Source organism: Symphalangus syndactylus, chromosome 23, assembly GCF_028878055.3.
Source record: "Symphalangus syndactylus isolate Jambi chromosome 23, NHGRI_mSymSyn1-v2.1_pri, whole genome shotgun sequence".
NCBI classification, from domain to species: Eukaryota; Metazoa; Chordata; class Mammalia; order Primates; family Hylobatidae; genus Symphalangus; species Symphalangus syndactylus.
In genome coordinates this window covers 28,051,657-28,073,372 of record NC_072445.2, presented here as the reverse complement: position 1 = coordinate 28,073,372, position 21,716 = coordinate 28,051,657, and the positions used below count along the sequence as shown (strand labels likewise).

The 21,716-nt window shown below is 38.5% G+C and overlaps 1 protein-coding gene across 4 annotated transcripts in view; it reads right to left on the bottom strand.

The window, feature by feature from the left end:
• FAM83B (family with sequence similarity 83 member B) overlaps positions 1-21,716 on the bottom strand; it is a 216,347-nt gene that overhangs the window by 73,870 nt on the left and 120,761 nt on the right. The gene's annotated exons all lie outside the window — the stretch shown is intronic.

Genomic DNA, 21,716 nt, shown 5'->3' with positions numbered 1-21,716 from the left:
TAGATCTAAATTTCTGTAGAACAAACATGAAGGTTTGTTCCTTTTGCAACAAAAGAACAAGAACACAGAATCTTGTCTGCTAGTATAAAAGCTATCGCATGGGGAAATAAAATTTCTTTCATTACCTAATTAAAATTAATCTATTGACATGTATGGGGATACATCCTAAAACTTTCATAAATTTCTCAATCATTCTAGGATATGTCATCTTTTTCCCAATCACATTTCATTCAAGTTCAGTGGTTCTCAAAAGGGAAGATTTGTCCCTCATCTGACAACATCTGGAGACATTTTTAAAAGAATTACTTGTGCGGAGGAGGGCTACTAGCATCTAATGATTAGAGACCCAGGATGCTGCTAAACATACTACAATGCATGAGACAGCCATCCATATTTAGAAATAATCCCACCCAAAATGTCAACAGTGCCAAGGTTGACAAATCTTCATAAAGTTGCTCACTTCATATTCATGATATCATGCCACTAATTAATAACTTTCAACATTCATTGAAGTTCTTTTTTGCACATAATGCTCATTGTTAGCAAAAAAGTAAATTAAAAAATAAGATTTGCATTCACTTAAAAGACTCAATCCTTATGCTTACAGTTTCCCAAGGTTTAGTGAGGTACAGTTTTCACTTGAAAATTTCAGCCAATGAAGGAACAAGTATCTGGTGATTACATGATAAATTACATCTGTAATTTGTAATTGTTAAGTCATAGGTAACTACTAGTTGTTCATAATCCATGTTTCCTGCAAACTTATTCATTTAATTTTTAAAATGTAACTTTTGAATTCCTATATATGTGATGTTAAACACCTCTTACCTATTTGGAAGTTAAAATGCATATAGTACTTTTAAAATACTACTTATTTCTGAGCTATACCTATGTAAATATTTTGGAACTGTAAAAAATTCATTCTGGAACTATGTAAACTCTGAAATCACAGACCTCGAAAAGACCATGAAAACACAGATAAATTAATCTGAAGAAAAAAATTGGAAATAAGAAGTGAAACTTATTTATAATTAATTACAATTATAGGACTAATTGATAGTCAGATAGCACACAGAAAAATATATTATACAAAACATACAACAGAATGAACAATGAGGTTACAATATGATGTACAAGACTTAAGATTACTACTAAATATACTTGATACTATTCTGGTGGAGAGGCTATGTTCCAGCCACGGTCTAGAGATATTTATCATAAGAGCTATTTGCATGGAATACTTGTGAAGGAACCATCTATAAACGAATTTTATCAGAGAACTACAAGGTAATGGCACTTGCATAGTGAGTATTGCAATAAAATATCACCTGTATTTAGTTACAGACTTAATAAAGTACTCTCAACAGTTCAATCCCTGAACATTTGGAGGGCTTTATTTGAGGAAAAAATTAATTAGGTGTGCCTTTAAATATATATATATATATATAATAAGGCATTATTTTATTAATAACTATTAAAAACTCCCAGGAAGCATATTCCTTTATCATACACAGTAGAGTTAATGAGTAGAGAAAAAAAAAATATATATCACTATGTCATGTAAGCTGAGCAGACCATTAGGCTTATCTAACAGTTCAATGACTCATTCCAGAAAAAAAACGGCCTTACAAATCCGTGCCTCAAAAAAAATCAAAAATCGCATTTGATATTGAGCATTAGGGTCATTTGTAGCAAGTAGAAATTCCACTGAAATTCTATAAATACAAAGAATATTAAATAAGCCATAAAAATTGATTTCAATTCATGGGCTGCTCTGGAAAAACAGTTTGGCAGTTTCCTTTATAAAATGATACATGCAACTAACATACAACACAGCAACTGCACTTTGGTGATTTATCCAAGAAAAGTTGAAACTTATCCTATACACAAATATTTATTGCAGCTCTATTCATAATAGCCTGACAATGGAAACAACCCAAACGTCTTTCAACAGGTGAATATTAAACTATGGCACACCCATACTGTGGAATACTACCTGGTAGTAAAATAAATGGCCTACTAATACATGCAACAACCTAGATGACTCTCCAGAGAATTATGCTGAATGAAAAAACACCAGTCTCCAAAGTTAACATGCTGAATAATTCCATTTGGTTAGATGCTGCACTCTTAAAATGACAGTGGGAGAGGTAGATGTGGCTATAAAAAGGCAATCAGAGGAATTTTTGTAGTTATAGAAATATTCTATATCTTGACATTATCAATATCAGCACATTGGTTACAATACAGTACTATAGTTTTGCAAGACAGCAGCACTGGGGGAAACTGGGTAAAGGATACAAGGAATCTCTCTGGATTTTTGCCCTCAACTATAAATGAAACCACAATTATCTCAAAATAAAAAGTTTAATGAAAAAAATATTACTGATGAGCAATGTCATGAGACTTAGATAGAAAAAAAAAAAACCTATAGCACACAAGGTAAGAGTTCATCTGTAGGGTCAACTTGCCAGGTTAAAACTGTTTCATCAATGACTATGAAGCTCTTGGACAAGTTACACATGTTCACAAGCCTCAGTTTGGGCAGATGTAGAGAGAAGAATCACAGCAGTCTTTATCTTCTTGGGTTATTTTAAGGAATAAATAAGGTAATGCATTTCAACCTTATGATGATGATGATGATGATGACTATTTTACATGTTCACAATCTGCTACAGTAGAATTACTATAAATTCGATAAGAGATTTTAAGATTTGAAAAGAGATCATGTTTTTTCATACCATTAGCAATATCATACAATTTGTAACTATTTAATCATCTGCAGTATAAAACAACCAAACCTAGTCTCAGTTTGTTCCTGGTTTCTGACCTGAGAGAATTCATTGAATAGCCTTCTGATATAATAGGTCAGTGGGAAAATGTTCCAAAGAGAAATTACAACTTTTTTAAATCAAAAGTCTGAGGCTGTAATTACCTAATGTGCAAGCCAATAAACCAAAGTCAGAATTTTGACTGAAACAAATATAAAAAAAATCACAAGTGCTAACATCGCTGCAGTCCATTTTCCAGTCTCTCTCTTAAGCTGTTTCTCTCCAACTATTGAATGCTTTATGAGTTGCACTACATCCTCCAACAGGATATGTTGAAGTCCTAATCTGCAGTACCAGTGAATGTGACCTTACATGGTCACATGTAATGTGATGTAATCAAGTTAAGATGAGGTCATATTAGACCAAGGCTGGTCCTAATCCAATATGACCATATGACTTGTGTCTATAAGGAGAGAGGGGACACAGAGACAGACACAAAGGCAGAATGGCATGTGACTACAGAGGCAGAGACTGGAATGCCAAGAATTGCCTACAAGAGCAGAGATAAGAGAAATGCATGGAACAGATTCTCCCCTAGAGCACTTCAAAGAGAGCATGGCCCTGCTGACACCCTGATTCCAAACATTGAGACTTCAGAAGCATAACAGAATATACTCAGCTGTTTTAAGCCAATATTTTTGGTACTTTGTTACAGCTGCACTAGGCAGCTGATACAAATGCGTACCAAAATGCTTTTATTTTGAAACCTTCAGAATTTTAAAATAAACTTAAATTAACAAGGAAATTTGCCATTTAGAAATGATTGGTTTTTGTAGCTTAAATGATATTGTTAAACTAGTTATCTGATATAACTTCAATGTTAAGCAATTTTATTAAGAAATACTTTGCAAACTCTCACATATTGAGGAAAAAAATTCTTGAGTTCGTTATTTCTTTTGGTAATTGACTTTATGATATGTATCAAAATGTCTGTCTACATAATGTAAGAAAATGTTTCATAAAGGATTGTTTCAGAACATCTCTTTCACATAAAATCATTATCCATGGTCCACAACAGTTGAAAATCATGTATCTTTTCTTTCTTCAGCTGTCAAGATTGTTTGTCTTCTCATTTGATTACCAGAAATTTAAGATGACAATTAAAACATGAAAGAAGTTTCTATTAAATTAAAAATTGACTATAATATTCAAGCTGTCAAGTGCAATTTGATATCTCATGTTGACATCCAAACTCATTAAAAGATTCTAAGCTGGCTTCATAATAATACTTATAACAGCATGGCCCAATAGCGCAGATTACAGTCATCTGCACAGCGTGATATTCAGCAGGTCACAGAACATACAAACATATGACGCACTCAGTCACAGGGTGTTAGGTGCAAACATCTCCACAGATGGATTACCAGTAGAATCACCCGTCTTATCAAACTTATAAAAACAATAAACATACTTCCAATTCATTTTCTAAATCTCAAATGGGAATCCCATTTGCTCAATACCTAACCATTCTTTAATTTCCTCAATTTACTTTAACTGGAGGGAGGGGATAGCAATATCACTTTCATACCAATATGATTCCAGCGTCTGTTTGTACTGGCTGCTATTTGCCTTCTTAGATATAAACTATAGGAATTTTAGATATCAAGGGGAAAAAATGCCCAATACATGTTAATGACATTAAAACACAATTATTCAATGTCATTTGGAAGCATTTATTGAATAATTCCTGTAAACAAATTCATTAAGAAAAAATAAACCATTTACAGAGAGAGCTTATACTGAATGCTCAAATTCCAAAGGATTATACATGGCTTAAAAATGCAAATAAAATTAAATTATTATTTTACCAACATCTGAACTACAAGGCTATCCTGATAAAGCTGTGTCTTGTGCCATACCAAAGTGCTGTATTCTTGTTCTGGCCCTGATCAGTAATCATTTGGATGAATAAATAGAGACACATTAATATAATCTGCAGAAATCAACAAAAAACATACATGCTAGATGCCAAAACAGATATGTAAAATAGTGACAAAGTGGCAAAATAATAAATCAACATGAACATTATTAAGTTCAAGGGCAATAAATTTGGAGGTTTTAATTTATATCAAAAATTAACTACATTCACACAGGATTAGGCAGGGTTTGGAGCCCATTATGTTATGAAGAATAGTTGAAAAATTGGAACTTTTAGTCCAAAGAGAACACTAGGAGACGCACTAAAGGGTAGTCTTCAGTTATATGAAGTGGAGAAGCAGAATTAAGGACCCAATGACAAAAACCACAGGTTGGCTCAGCAGCATAGTTGGTAAGATGGCACAAGTTTTGACCTCTACTCTGAAACTTATTGGTTGTAAAACCTCAGTCATGTTATTTAAGGGCCTTAAGCCTCATGCTGCTCACCAGGAAAAAGGGTAAAATAACTGTACTGACCCCGAAGAGTTTCTATGTGGACTAAATGAGACGAAGGCCCTCAAGTGTACATGTGCCATAAAAACTGCTAAAAACTGTTAGGTAATAATCTAAGATGGAGTTTTATTTAATAATAAGGTTGCATAAAAATAGAATTGGTACCTCTATTTTGGGTTTTTTTGTTGTTGTTGCGTTGTTTTTAACAGAAACCCCTCCTTATGCACATAATTAAGCAGAGGACACATTTTTGGAGAGTCCTATAGGATAACAAGTTGGATTTCTGAGACATTCTTCATGTCAGAATTCCAAAATACCATTTGTTTTCCCTGCTCAAAAGATCTGTGAGGTTCATAAGCTTGCTCAGCAGTGAGGTATACTGTGGTTTCCTACACCAGAGTGACAAGAACACGCCTCCTACTCTTCTTCCCAGTTTCTCCAGAATCAGCCTTCAATCAGCTTCATTTATTTATTTTTTTGCACCAATAAAAAGTATTTCATTAATGAAAACAAGATGACAGGTGGGTTTTTTTTGTTTTTTCATTTTTTTTTTTTTTTTTTTTTTTGAGAGGGAGTCTTACTCTGTCACCCAGCCTGGAGTGCAATGGCACGATCTCGGCTCACTGCAACCTCCACCTCCCTGGTTCAAGTGATTCTCCTACCTCAGCCTCCCAAGTAGCTGGGACTACATGTGCACACTGCCATGCCCAGCTAATTTTCTTTTTCTTGTATTTTAGTAGAGATGGAGTTTCATCGTGTTGCCCAAGCTAGTCTTGAACTTTTGAGCTCAGGCAATCTGCCTGCCTCAGCCTCCCAAAGTCCTAGGATTACAGGCGTGAGGCACCATGCCCGGCCAATGACAGGTTTTTAAAAAAGAAGAAGAAACACTTGCTGATCCATCTAGCCTCTCATTTTATGGAGGAAGAAGCGAATGTCCATCACGGGCCACACACTGAAAGTCACATCCTGGGTAAGAACTCAAGTCTGTTAACTGCCATCTAGTGTCCTTCCCACAGTCCTAGCTTCCTCAGCAAGGGTTACTTTCCTCACTGTCTTTAGGGTGTGCCTTGGATCACTCCAACTATACCTTGATGGTGCTCAAAGGCTGGACTACACCTTCTCTTTTTGTTCCCCTCCTCCTGTGACCCACTGTGCTCAGCCCAGACTGGTCATATAATCTGAATAGACCTATAGCCTCTCAAAACCTGTGGCCTTCTGTGGCAGCCCAGGTTCCCATTAGCCACCAGAAGAGTCCTCTATTATAACTCTGATGTATGTGTAAGTTAAACATTAAAGAACTGGAGAAACTGGTGCCTGAGTACAAGGGCTGGAATACGAAAACAAACCCATTATGACCCCACCTGGGTTTTCTTAGACCCTAACGTCTGAATGAATAATAAAGGCATTCTTACAGGTATACCTTGTACCAGGGTCCACTTAAGAAACTTTCCAAGACTCTAGAGAAAACCTTCCAGACTCCAGACTCTAGTTAAAGATTAGATATAGATTGAATGAAACACTCCGGCTCGTAGGTGCACTCCCACAAGTAGGCATGGGGCTTAAAATGTACATAAGCACTAGAAAAAAACTTGTAACTTGGAGTTGGTCTGAGGGAAAACTCAGTCCTTTTCCCTGTAACCGGCTGCAGAAATAAACTCCCTTCTTTCCCTGTCTGTCTGCATCTCATTACTGAACAGTGAGAACAAGCAGCCAGACCTTTCTGTCTGCAAACACTCCAACTAGATTTGGGGCCATTTCACCTGGGATTCATTGCTTCTTCCATCATTTTATAAACTGAAATGACATGTAGGGCCAGAAAGAACACAAGAGACCACATCATGGACCATTCCTCTCATTTGATGAGACCACTTCTTTTTTGTTTGTTTGTTTTGGAGGTGGGGTCTTCCTCAGTCGGCAGTGTCACAATCTTGGCTCAGTACAACCTCCACCTCCTGGGCTCGAGTGATCCTCTCACCTCAACTTCCTGAGTAGCTGGGACCACAGACATGCCCCAACACTCCTGGCTAATTTTTTTGTATTTGGTAGAGCCAGGGTTTTGCCATGTTGGCCAGGCTGGTCTCAAACTCCTGGCTCAAGTAATCCATTCATCTTGGCTTCCCAAAGTGCTGGGATTACAGATACGTGCAACTGTGCCCGGCCTAGGCCACTTCTATACTGGGACATTTTGATGCAGTTTAAAGAATGAAATATTCAACTCTCATCTTAGGAAAGATTTGCTCAAATTCATCTCAAATTAATAATGAAATACTGCCTTAATAACTGAAGGTAACAGAGTGAGAGTTGACTAAAGTATAAACTAGAGACTACTAAAAAATAAATTTTAAAAAAACATAAACCCATGGCTGGGCATGGTGGCTCACACCTATAATCCCAGCACTTTGGTAGGCCAAGGCAAGCAGATCACCTGAGGTCATGAGTTCGAGACCATAACATGAACAACCACAATACCCTCAAGTCCTGGAGAGGGTCAGGGATAAGCAGAGCAATGAGTCAGCACTCAGGGAGGTCTGTGGTTAACATGCTGTGAACATGTACAGAGCAGAGTTTTACATTTTGATGAAACACTTTCCTTACGCAGCTTTATAGTTTTAGATTTTAAGTGTTAGGTCTTTGATTCATCTCAAATTAATTTTTGCATATGGGGTGTGATACGATTATGTACATATATTTATACACACACTTACACATAATACAGTTGTTACAGGGCTATTTACTGAAAAGACATTCTATTTCCCATTGAATTGATTCATGCCTTGGTTAAATGTAACATAACTATATAAGGAGGGTCTATTTCTGGGTTCTTTCTTCTGTTCCATAGATCTCTTTATTGATACATATGTCAGTATCACACAATCCTGGTTACTATAGCTTAATAGTCTTAGAGTTATTTAATGTAAGTTCTCCACTTTGTACTTCTCTTATAAGATTGCTTAGGATATTCTAGTCCCTTTGCATTTCCATATATATTTTAGAAACAGCTTGTCAATTTTTTTAATGGCATACAATAAAGGATACAAGTCAGGAAGAGCCAAATGCATAGGGCAAGGTATAGGAGTACAGAGGAAGTGAGGAGCTTTCACGCCCTCTCTAAGCACATCCCCGTCTCAGCAAGTCCATGTGTTTACCAACCCAGAATCTCCAGCTTCATTTTTTTTCTAAGTTAACTAAGCAACATTAGCAACACCACTGTTCAAATGCAAAAACAAAACAAGATTGTTAAAAGCTGCCTCTAGTGGTTTTAATAGCATGCAGAAAAGCTTGTTATGATGTTATGTAGCTAACAAGAAGGCTACAAAACTGTATAAGAGCAAAATTATAATTGGAGAAAATTCACCCAAAAACAAAAGGAAAACACACACACACACACACACACACACAATGAGGGTGGTTTACTTTGAGTACTGGTTCTACAGGTGGGTTTTTGAAGCTTTTCACTTTTCTGTACTTAAATGTTTATCAATGAATATGTATTATTTTGCAATGGGGAAAGATTTTTTAAAAGAAGTACCTCAACAGTTACTTTTGAGTTTACAATAACCACTTCTTTTCTCATTCACAGACTGTTGGCTGTAACTGGTGATTCAAAACCCTGCATATCAAAGTTTAATAATTCTTAGAGAGCAACACATGAACAAGTACAGAATATCCAAACTAAAGCCATATGGGTACAGACCCATAAAGGAAAAAAAATAAAATAACGAGATGTACTTAATTAGCGCTTAGTAAGTAGCTCACTGACACACAGTGTCATGCCTAACTCTCGGGGGCTAGTACAACAGTCACTGAAAGGAGCTCCCACAGTAATCCCCAACACATGCTATCCCTTCTCATGCATTATTTAAATGCATCATACTCTACCCTCTCCTCTGGATTGTGAGCTCTACGACGGCAGAGATTGTGTCTGTTTAGCACAATTCTAAATGCCCAGTAAGTACATAATTGTCAGATAAGCTAATGATATACTGCCTTAATAACTGAAGGTAACAGAGTGAGAGTTGACTAAAGTATAAACTAGAGACTGCTAAAAAATAAATTTAAAAAGAATCGTAATACCCATGGGTGGGTGCAGTGGCTCATGCTGGTAATCCCAGCACTTTGGGAGGCCGAGGCAGGTGGATCACGAGGTCAGGAGTTGGACTCCAGCCTGGCCAACACGGCGAAACCCAGTCTCTACTAAAAATACAAAAATTAGCCGGGCATGGTGGCGGGTGCCTGTAATCCCAGCAACTCAGGAGGCTGCGGCAGGGAGAATCGCTTGAACCCAGGAGGCGGAGGTTGCAGTGAGCTGAGATCATGCTACTTGCACTCCAGCCTGGGTGACAGAGTGAGACTCCGTCTCAGCGGTGGGGGTGGGGTGGGGCAGTGCGATGTGGGGGGAGGAATTATAATGCCCATACAGAAATTGTTAATATTTGAACACATATTTGCTTATGTTAAATCGAGGTTTGGTTTTTGGTAGGGCTTCAGAAAGAATAACCAGAAATGCATTGAGTACTGTAAAATTAGGTAAATGGATAGATCTATATCAAAAACATAAATATTAATTTCAAATGAGAACTTTGTCAGAAGAAGAAAGGCGGTATCAAGTGTCTCTGGGGATTCTCCGAAAAATTTGCATTTTTCATTGTTTATTTTGTTAAAGTCATTCTGCAAACAGTTTCTGGGCATTTTCATTAATCATAACAAAATAAATTACTACGTCTTGTGTTTTCAACACAAGTAGTGATACAAATTAGCTATAAAGCATGACTCATTTTTTCTTGTGTTTCTGGTATCAGTTTTGTTATTATATAAACTTATTTCAATAGCAAGAAAAGATTAATTGGCTGTTAAAATAAATTATGGTTATGTATGTTTCGTATATCAATAAGGTGAAATTGAAGTAACTATATATTTCAGAGCAGTCCCTGGGAAGCTGAAGTCTATATTTTACAACTTGACAGAACAGTGTAAGGCTTAAGTTCATCCAATAAGTCATCCAAATATGAATCTAGATTCTTTTTTCAAGAAGAATGCATCCCTCACTCTACTCTAAAGGTAGGCAAAACTTAACAACAAGACGTGGATCTCGTTTTCTTGAAAATGTCGGATAGGTGGGGGAAATGACTTTTAAATAGTGACTATTGTTAGTGCCAATGGTATCTGAAAATCATTGCTGAGATACGCAGAAGACTAAGAATTTTCCTCAAGTGTCATCAAAGCTATTGATTTTCCCATTATCAGGGTTTGGACTTTGGAGTTGCCATCTCTCTTTGCTCTTCTCTCATTACTCTCCCAGAATAATCCCGTCCAGTCTTATATCCATGAATGACTTGCAAACCTCCAGACTTCACTGCTCCCTTCTCATCTAGACTCACATATCCAGTTGGTTTGTGGACATCTTCCCTGGATATCCAACAGGTTTTCTTTCTTTACACCTAACATCCTGAGTTAATTTCCAACTCATGATCTTTGTGCTAGCTGTTCCATCTGCCTGGAATGCTCCTTTTTTTCATTTCTATCTTATCCATATGCCACCTTCTCTGAGAGGTCTTCCAGACTACCCATTGTAGACAGAACCCACCCTCTCCGCCATACTTAATCGTTTTACCCTGCTTTAACTTATAACACTTATTATGTGAAGTAAGTAAAATATTTATTTATTTATGTGCTATTTCCTGCGCCCCCTTCAGTAAAGTAACAGCTGCTTAAAGGCCACTCAGTCGGTATATTCTAATTTACCACTGGCCCCAACATGTTGGTTATTCCATATTTTGGATATCATCACTGTCTTGGATAAGACCTAATCTCTTCCATTACAAGTTAATTCAGTTCTGCCCTCATGGTATAATTATAAAGGAGAAATAACTAGAGATCTGTCGACCTACCCCTTACTTATTCACCTTGACTCTCCTCCTCCTCACTTCACAACACTCAAACATGATTCCCTGAACACCACAGGAAGTAGGCTTCAGTCTCTTTCAACCTCAGTTTCAGAAATGTAGTATAATTTATAACAAAGACATATTTAGACAAAAACACCACAAGCAACAAGAGCCCCAAGGAGTGAAGTGCTGAATGTGTCATGTGCCCTCCTGTCCCACCTCTGAGTCTATTTAAGGCAATAAAGTCACTCTTGGTGCATGCTGACATTTGCAGAGTAAATGCTGTAGGAAAAATAATAAATGTGTGTTCCAATACGAACTTTTAAAACGGCTTCCCAAATACATTTAACAAGGGTAGTGTGCCTCAACTATAAAATAGTGAGAAAGTCTATAAACAAAATGTCTTAAGAAAACGTATTTTGCTTAGTTATGTTAGGAACAGCTTTTCGTAAAAAGTAAAATTGTTACGTACATTTAGTGGCAGAAAAACAGTCTCAGACTGTTATAAAGTAGAGGGTTAAAAACAGAAATAATTTTGTGCCCATTGTGTAAGTGGACACAAATTTTAGTTCGAATGCCAAATAATATTAAATATTAATAATATACCTAGCCTGGAAAGATTTTAGTTTTCACTTGGTTAAAGGGCCATATAAATAATCAGAATATCCAAAATAATCCCAATGCCTACCAATTCTTTATTAGTCGTTTCCCTTAGGATTCACTTTTAATCAAGCCTGCCTCGACAGCTGTATCACAACTGAAAAAAGTGCTTTTCTCGGCCGGGCGTGGTGGCTCACGCTTGTAATCCCAGCACTTTGGGAGGCTGAGGCGGGCGGATCACGAGGTCAGGAGATCGAGACCATCCTGGCTAACATGGTGAAACCCCGTCTCTACTAAAAATACAAAAAATTAGCCGGGCGTGGTTGTGGGCGCCTGTAGTCCCAGCTACTCGGAGAGGCTGAGGCAGGAGAATGGCGTGAACCCGGGAGGCGGAGCTTGCAGCGAGCCGAGATCGTGCCACTGCACTCCAGCCTGGGTGACAGAGCGAGACTCCGTCTCAAAAAAAAAAAGAAAAAAAAAAAAAAAAGTGCTTTTCTCTTTATGTTACTCCAGAAACTGCCAACAAATCTGATCAGAAAACTAGCCCACTCTAAGTTCAACTTTTTATTCTTTTCAAAATAACCTTTTTCGTTGGCTTCTTTACTTGTTTATAGAGCACTTGCACACAGGGAAGTTAATAAATAAGAGATAAATAAAGAAATATATCTTTTAAATGTGCAAAATGCTGCTGGATTTATACAGACAGATTTCTAGGACTTGTGGGTTACATATGAACAGTAACCTGGTTTCTCAGCTTTCTCTCTCTATAATTGTGCTCAGTTCTTCTGACAGCGGGGCTAACTTGCAAGACTGCAATTCTGAGACAAAGCTGATGTTTATAGAACTCTGCTAGTCACAGTTGCTTAAACCACACCTGAACCAGAAAATGCACCTGGTAGCTTATTTCACTTTCATTTGTCCTTAATGCCTATGTCAGCGTTAACAGTGAGGGAGAAGGAGACGACCTGGCCACATAGTATTGCAGCTATCCCTGGTTGACTTATCGCTCCGCACAATTTACACATGGGTGTGTATATGTGAGTCCATGAGTAAATCTTGCTTTTTCCACTCCTTCGCAGCTCAAAGTTCTAACTGATTTCAAAGACAGGGCTCCTCACTTAGTCTCTCAATTAAGCTTTCCCCAAAGAGTTGTGGCCATTATCTAGCAATTGCTACAACACTATGTATCTTAAGTGAAAAGACCTTGGCACCCTTTCCATGGAATCATCATTGATTATGTTATCTATACCTTTCTTCTCTTTGTTTCAGTTTTAACCATCCTCTATACAAATCAAAAATATTTCTCATATGTAATACAAAATAAACTGAATTACTTGGGAGACAATGGAATTTCCACATTGTTACATTAAAATCAAAGATGATTCGTTTCTTTAACTCAAGTAATTAATGATTTTATCAAATTATTTACTCTGTGTGTGATACATCCACACACATACTTAGGATTTCAAGGGCTCCTGCCCCCACTTTTTGGTGAATCGTATTTTGGATCCACTCCAAATTTCTGTGGAATCACATTTGGGATCTAATGACCTTGGAGAGATTTAACACTCTTCTTTTCCTGTAAATGTCTTATTCTAATTCTTCCACATACAAGATTTCACATGCTAAATGGGAGTAAAGCCACTCCATAAACAAAACATAGAATTTCAAATAGTTTGAAGACCTTATGTTAATAACAGAGCTATGAGTATGGCTTTGAGTATGAACCAAAGGTGACAGATTGCTCAGATAATATACTGAGATATCAGTAGACATGAATTGGCCTAGTATCACACAAATAAGTGCTTCTGCAATAAACCACTTTCTATATTTCTTTTAATGTATATGGGCTGATGTTTTTGTCTGACATTAACAGGCATAGAAATTGTAGCCATATGCTGTAATTTTCAATTATATGTATAAGTGATCTCCTACTTAGCTCTTTTGACATTTGAAAATCCTGAACTTTTCTGCATGACAGATTGACAGTCAAAACAACTTTAATAATTCCAGTCTTTAATCCATCAATTACTAAGCATTTCATTTTACTGTATATGGGGCCGCCAGCATGTCAACATGCAGTTTCAATAATATCATTGTATTTCTTTTTACCACGTATTTGCACACTTATTTCAATATTTTATTGCAATTTGAACTTATAATCAATTTCGAAAACTGGAAAAATGAAAATTCTGAAGTTAGTGACAGGATGTTTATAATTTGGATACAATGAAAGCAAAGATGAACTTCACCGTACATGCCAAAAGGAGCGACTCTTTGGTCTTGATCAGATGACCATTGCACACATGTTCTATTGTGAAGAAAAGGAACAATTTTTTAAAAGTATAAAATGCTAGAAACATATTGTTGAATACTGTTCTTACAATGTTTAAAGAGTAATCAATCGTCAATTGTGTTTATATTTTAACTACTAGAAAATAAAATTTGCCTTGTATTAGAAAATAAAATTTAACTTTCATAACTAGGCATACGTTGAAGATAATGCAAGTTGGGTTCCAGACACCACAATAGAATATTGCAATAAAATTAGTTACACAAATTTTTTTGGTTTCCCAGTGCATATATAAGTTATGTTTACATTATACTGTGGCCTATTAAGTGGGCAATAGCATTATGTCTAAAACACCGATGAACAACCTTAGTCAAAAGATAACTTGTCCCTAAAAAAATGCTAACTATCAACTGAGCCTTCAGCAAGTTGTAATCTTTTTGCCATTGGAGGGGCTTGTCTTGAGGTTGATAGCTACTGGCTGATCAGGGTGGTGGTTGCTGAAGGGTGGGTGGCTATAGCAATTTCTTAAAATAAGACAATAACGAATTTTGCCAGAAAGACTGACTCTTCCTTTCACAAACGATTTCTCTGTAGCATGCAATGTTGCTTAACAGCAGTTTACATATGGTAAAACTTCTTTCAAAATTAGAGTCAATCTTCTTAAATCCTGCTGCTGCTTTACCAACTAAGTTTTTATAATATTCGAAATTCTTTGTTGTCATTTTAACAATGTTCATAGCACCTTCACCAAGAAAGTAGATACCATCTCAAGAATCCACTTTCTTTGCTCATCTATGAGAAACAACACCACATCCATTAAAGTGTTATCATGACACTGAAAAAACTAAGCCACACCTTCAGCCTCCTCTTCTAACTCTATTAATAGGTCCCTTGCTATTTCCACCATATCTGCAATTACATCCTCCACAAAAGTCTTGAACCTTTCTAAGACATCTACAAGAGTTAGAATCAACTTCTTTCAAACTGCTGTTAATGTTGATATTTTGACCTCCTCCCATGGATCACAAATGTTCTTAATGGCATGTAGAATGGTGAATTCTTTCCAGATTTCCTATTTATTTTGCTCAGATTCATTAGAGGAATCACTTATCTGTGGCAGCTATAGCTTTATGAAATGTCTTTTTAAATAATAAAACTTAAAAGTCAAAGTCACTTCTTGATCCACGTGCTACGGAACAAATGTTGTGTTAGAAGGCATGAAAACAACATTAATCTCCATCAGATCTCTTAGGTGACCAGGTGCCCAGTCTATAAGCAGTAATATTTTGAAAGGAATCTTTTTTTTCTGAGAAGTAGGTCTCAACAGTAGGCTTAAAAAGTCAGTAGACCTTGCTATAAACAGGTGTGCTCTCATCTGAGCTTCGTTGTTCCATTTATAGAGCACAGGCAGACTAGATTTAGAATACTTTTTAAAGACCTTAGGCATTCTGGGATGGTAAATGAGCAGTGGCTTCAACTTAAAAGTCACCAGCTGCATTAACCCCTAAAAAGACAGTCAGCCTATCCTTTGAAACTTCGAAACCAGGCATTGACTTCCCCTCTCTAGCTCTGAAATACTAGATGGCATCTTCTTCCACTAGAAGGCTGTTTTGCCTACATTAAAAATGTGTTGTTTAGTGTCACCTTGTTCATCAATTATCTTAGCTAGATTTCCCGGATAACTTGCTTCAGCTTCTTCATGAGCACTTGCTGCTTCACTTTGCACATTCACATTTTGGAGACAGCTTCTTTCCTTAAACCTCAGGAACCAACCTCTGCTAGTTTCATACCTTTCTCCTCCAGCTTCCTCATCTCTCTCAGCCTTCACAGAATTGAAGACAGTTAAGGTCTTGCTCTGGATTAGGCTTTGGCAGAGAATGTTGTGGCTGGCTTGATCTATCCAAGGGTGTCTAATCTTTTGGCTTCCCTGGGCCAAAAAGGATTATCTTGGGCTATGCATAAAACACACTAACAACAATAGCCAATGAGCTAAAAAAAAAAAAAAAAAATTTGCAACAAAAATTGCATAGTCTTTTAAGAAAGTTTACAAATTTGTATTGGGCAGCATTCAAAACCGTCCTAGGCTATATACGGCCTGCAGGCCACAGATTGAACAGCCTTGAATTCTAGACCAGTAAGATTTTCTCCCTATCAGCAATAATGCCATTTTACTCTCTCATGATGTGTGTGTTTACTGGAGTAGCACTTTTAATTTCCTTCAACAACTTTTCCTTTGCTTTCACAATTTGGATAATTGTCTAGTACAAGAGGTTCAGCTTTTAGCCTATCTCAGCTTTCAACATGACTTCCTCACTGAGCTTAATCATTTCTAGCTTTTGATTTAAAATGAGGGCATGCAACTCTTCCATTCCCTTGAACATTTAAAGGCCCTGGTAGAGTTATTAAGTGGTCTAATTTCAATATTGTGCCCAAGAAGCGGGAAAGACACAGGGGAATGGCCAGTTGGCAGAGCAGTCAGAACATACACAACATTTATAGATTAAGTTCACTGTCATATGTGCATATGATTTGTAGCACCCCAAAAAAATTACAAGAGTAGCATCAGAGATCAATGATCACCAAAAAAGATAATATAATAATGAAGAAGATAAATGTCATGCGCCCTTAGGGGACATCTCACCCCACTCTTAAGGACAACGTAAAAATAAAACAAAAGACAAATATTGTGAGAATTACCAAAATGTGACACAGAGACACAGAGTGAGCACGTGCTGTTGGAAACATGGCACTGACAGACTTGCTTAAGGCAGTGTTGCCAGAAACCATCAATTAGTAAAAACACAATTGCTGCAAAGTACAATAAAGCAAAGCGCAATAAAACGAGATATGCTTCTAATTTTACTTGTACAGATTTTTAGAATACCAAAGTAGAGAACTGTGCTGATAAAGATGACAGACAGAAATAAAGAACTGTAAATAGGCCAGGCGCGGTGGCTCACACCTGTAATCCCAGCACTTTGGGAGGCTGAGGCGGGCGGATCAGGAGGTCAGGAGTTTGAGACCAGCTAGGCCAACATAGTGAAACTCCGCCCCTACTAAAAATACAAAAATTAGCCAGGCATGGTAGCGCCTGCCTGTAGTCCCAGCTACTCGGGAGGCTGAGGCAGGAGAATCGCTTGAACCCAGGAGGCAGAAGTTGTGGTGGGCCAAGATCACGCCACTGCACTCCAGCCTAGGCAACAGAGTGAGACTCTGTCTCAAAAAAACAAACCAAACCAAAACAAAATGTAAATAAATAGGTAGTTCAACAGATGGTGAAATGGACAAATAAATAGAAGTATGAAATGAGAGATAAGAAAGAAGAAAGATGAACGGGTAAAAAAGTAAATCAGAAGGAATCAGAAGGGATGGATAAAAAGAGAAGGGAAGTGAAGAGAAAAACATAATGGGAGGGAAGAGAAGAGAAGCATAAAAGAAAAAAGAAGGAAGAGAAGGGACAAAAGCAGGATAGAAAGGATGAGATGTGACAAAAGGCTGAAAAGGCGAATAAAGATGAAAATGGAAAGGAAGGGTTGAAATTAAAAAAAAGAACCATGGGGGAACACTGTAAACAGTTACTTACTCTAAAAACAACTTAGCTATGTTGCACTCATCTTTAACAAATAACTCAGAAGTTATATTTGAGAAAAAATATAGCACTTTTTTTTTTTTTGAGACGAGTCTCACTCTCGCCCAGGCTGGAGTGCAGTGGCGCGACCTGGGCTCACTGCAAGCTCCGCCTCACAGGTTCAAGCAATTCTCTGCCACAGCCTCCCGAGTAGCTGGGATTACAGGCACCTGCCACCACGCCTGGCTAATTTTTGTATTTTTAGTGGAGACGGGGTTTCACCATCTTGGCCAGGCTGGTCTTGAATTCCTAACCTTGTGATCCACCCGCCTCAGCCTCCCAAAGTGCTGGGATTACAGGTGTGAGCCACCACGTCCAGCCATTAAAATATAGTACTTTAAAAACATCTGTTGAATGAGTCTTATGAGACTAGGTATTTGGAGCAACATGCTGTTAAGAATTAAAGTCATCATTGCTAGTGTGTATATATAAATGACAGCCCAAACATCTTATGTTGAGTTATTCTATTACCATCATTGAGATGGAAGATGCCACTCTTTAGTGCTTTGAAAACTGCCTTTTCTTCTCCAAGTAGTAATGTTTATGTAATCAAAGAAGGAACCTGATGTTAAATAAAGAACGAAAACCCTTTGAAATGAAAATTTGGCCAAAGAAGTGGAAATAATAACACAGTGATACTGTGGGGAAACCTTAGTTAACATTATTTTATGATACTCTCAATAAGAAATGATCATAGAGAATTTCAGAGCAGTGTGGGTGGGACACAGGAGTGACCACATAGTCTAAACCTTTCACAATACCAATGAAAAACCTGCAAGCCTAAAGAATGTTAATACTTTGTCAAAAAACATGACTATCCCAGGGCTGCTAATGTTCAATTTCACAAATGATTAATGAACACAAACAACGTCTGCTGTGACCTTCAGAGAATAGGAAGGAACTACAAAAATCAGTGGACTTGATCCATTTATTTATTTGTGTACTTAGAATTGTCATTAGGTCCCTAAACTGGAAGCTTCCTAAGATCCAGGAATATATTTTTACTTTCCTACCCCTGGAGAGGAACATATTGCTTGGCAGATAATGGTCAATAAATATGTTTAATCAAAGGGATAGCGTAAAAGAGCACAAAGTTAAAGCCGTTAGATAATCATCATCACTGCATAAATTATCTATAAACTCTTCAACATAGGCCCCTGCCAGTAACCTGGAGACTACAGCTGACTCTATGTCAGTATGCAAGAGACGCTGACCATGACTACTTTAAGTTTCCCACGGACCAGTAATCTACAAATTATTTAAGACACAGCTGAAAAGATAAATGTCATGCGCCCTTAGGGGACATCTCACCCCACTCTTAAGGACAACGTAAAAATAAAACAAAAGACAAACTGGGTAGTAATTAGATGTCCCCAGAGGAAAAGTTTCCTACCATTCACGATCATGTGATTCCAGGACTTCCCAACACAGACAGCATGCCCAATGAATATCTCTCATATTTGGATCGTCTCTCCACCAAGGCTCACCTTCCTTACAGCATCACAGCCCCTGAAAACATCCTTTGCCCCCTCTATCACCCACCCTCACCTTCTGTACATGTTAGCCCCCTGCCTCCTTAGTGCACCCTCCTCCCCAGCGTACAGCCCACTTGCCCCCCACTCCACCTCACCTCCACATATATCCTTTCCACTGGAGCCTACCATTTCCCCCAGCTCTTGTCTCAGGAGCCCGCAGCACTCAGCCTCCCAATCCCCTTGGGAAGCCTGCTCTACCCTTAGGGGCCAGGATACTTCTAGACAGTGCCCATGCCCATTGGCACACCTCAGTGGGAAGGAAGCTCCCACTGAAGGCTCTAACACATTTTCTCAGAGAAATGTTTTGGCTTTGATTCTTGATGGAGTTTAAGTGCTATTTGTACAACTTTTTATCTACGGCATCCTTAAAGCTGGGTTGTGAATAACCGTCATTTAGAACTCTGTTTCCACGGGGGAGCGGATGTATTCTGATGTTCAAATGATAAATTCAACAACAAAATTCTAAAATACATTCCATCTCCAGATCAGAAATTAGAGGAACAAAAGCACATTTCAAAATGAACAAAACATTGCGTTTAGAAAGCTGAATTGTGAAACATCCATGGGACATTCACGTTTTGCAACTTATAAAGGGACAGACGTGCAAACTTACCTAACTAGCTAAACAAGGACAACTTGAAATTTTACCAATAATTAATTAAATTAAGCTAAGTGGCCTCTTTTCCAAAGGTCTCCTCCAACCAGATTTATGTATTAGAAGAGTCCTGCTTTGATGGGATCACAGTTTCACCCCAAGATTCTGGACACTTAAAAGTATAATAACATTACATTTTGGCAACTCAGTATTGTATAATGTAATTAAATGGGAAACTAAGTAGGTGAGTTGCTGCAAGGTGAGTCATGGTCAAGAAAATACTCAGTGAATGAACCTCCACCTTAAACTATAAAGAACGGTGGACGCTAGAGGGAATAAAATAGAAAGATTAATAAAATTAATTACTTCATCCCAAAAAAGTTTAGCCAGTTAGCGTCATAAACTCAAGGGCATAAACGTAAAAGACATCACTGAGTCAGCACCAGAGGTGTGGTTTGTCTATATCTATACAATCTCTTTCAGCAGCTGTTCAATTGGTACTGCTTCCCACAATAAATTCTCAGCATCTGCGGTCTAGAGCCTGCCAGCTTTAAAGGCAGGATCCACCCAGCCCCTTAGGCAGGCTCTAGAGGGTGTAGCCAGCACCCTCAATAGGTGTATTCCCGACGTGTGCCTGAGCCCTAAAGGCAGGGGGTGGAATTTGCAATTGGAAGGTGTGGGGACTTCTACTTTTCTGGGAACTATAGGAAGAGAGAGAGAAACAAACGCAACAAAGACCTGCATTCCCAACCTTCCATCATTCTGTTTCACATGATTCTCATTCTCCAATCATTTTGAGCCTCCCACCGCCACCCCCACCACCACCCCCCCAAAAAACAAAAAACCCCAGCTTTCTCTTCTAAGTCTCTTTCATCACTGTCTCCCTTCCTGTTGCTTGTCAGCAATGATTCAGCCTCAGTCATGAATTTCCTCGGGGCTCTTGCACTTGTTAGGATGAGAAAGGGAAAGAAGGGAGGTGCCTGCCAGTAACCTAGCAAGATGTTTGTAAATGGGAATTTGGACATAAGCTGTTGGGCATTAAATTCTAGCCTCAATTGCTTGCCACCCGCACACCTTCTTCTTAAGTGTTCTGGCCGCCTAAGCTCTCATTTCCACTTCTAGGTCAGAGAGACTCTATAACCTCACCACTCCGAGTATAGACAACATGCTCACCTGTGTTCCCATAACCTCCCAGCCTTCTCCTATAAAGCACTGTTGTCTCTTTACATACCTATGACTCCTGCAATGAACACAGGCACATTCTCTGCCTCTTCACTCACCTTATACAGGTAAGTCTCCCCACATATCACACAGAACAGGCCAAAAGTCTCCAAGTCCCGTTCCAGGAGCAATCTGCTCTAGGCATACTCTCCTCTTCTAGATCACTCACCGCGATCTAGAGCAGTGGTTCTCAAACTTTGGTAGGTACAGGCTCTCCTCGAGAGCTGCTAGGGCCCACAGACCCAGACTCAGGCCGACCCAAGTTTGAAAACCACAGGTCGCTACCAGTCTGCACTCAGAAACGGGATCCTGTATAATTAAGAGATTGTGTGAAAAAAACTGTCTTTTCAAGTTCTGCTCTCCACTCAGGATCTAAAGAACACCCACGCCCCTCAGCGACCTAAGCTCTCCCACCTTTTCCCGGAACCCCCCACCCCCACGCCCTCTGCTTCCACCCTGGACTTCCTCCCACGAGACGTTTCCCAGCGGTCTCTCCTCCCGCTCCGCCTCCCGGGGTCCTCCGCGCACTCCTACACTGGAAAAGAGGCAACAAATCCAACGTCCACAAGGGGCGGCGCCTGTCCTCTGGGGACCCAAACCGACTCCGCCCGAGACAACTTTTCAAACTTCTCAACTCACTCGCACCCCCACGACAATGAAAGAAACGTAGAAAAGACTGAAGCAAACGTAGAAAAAACTGAAGCAACTGAGCTCTGCACCCTGGGGAATTTCCAATCCCGCGCGCGCGCGCTCCCAAG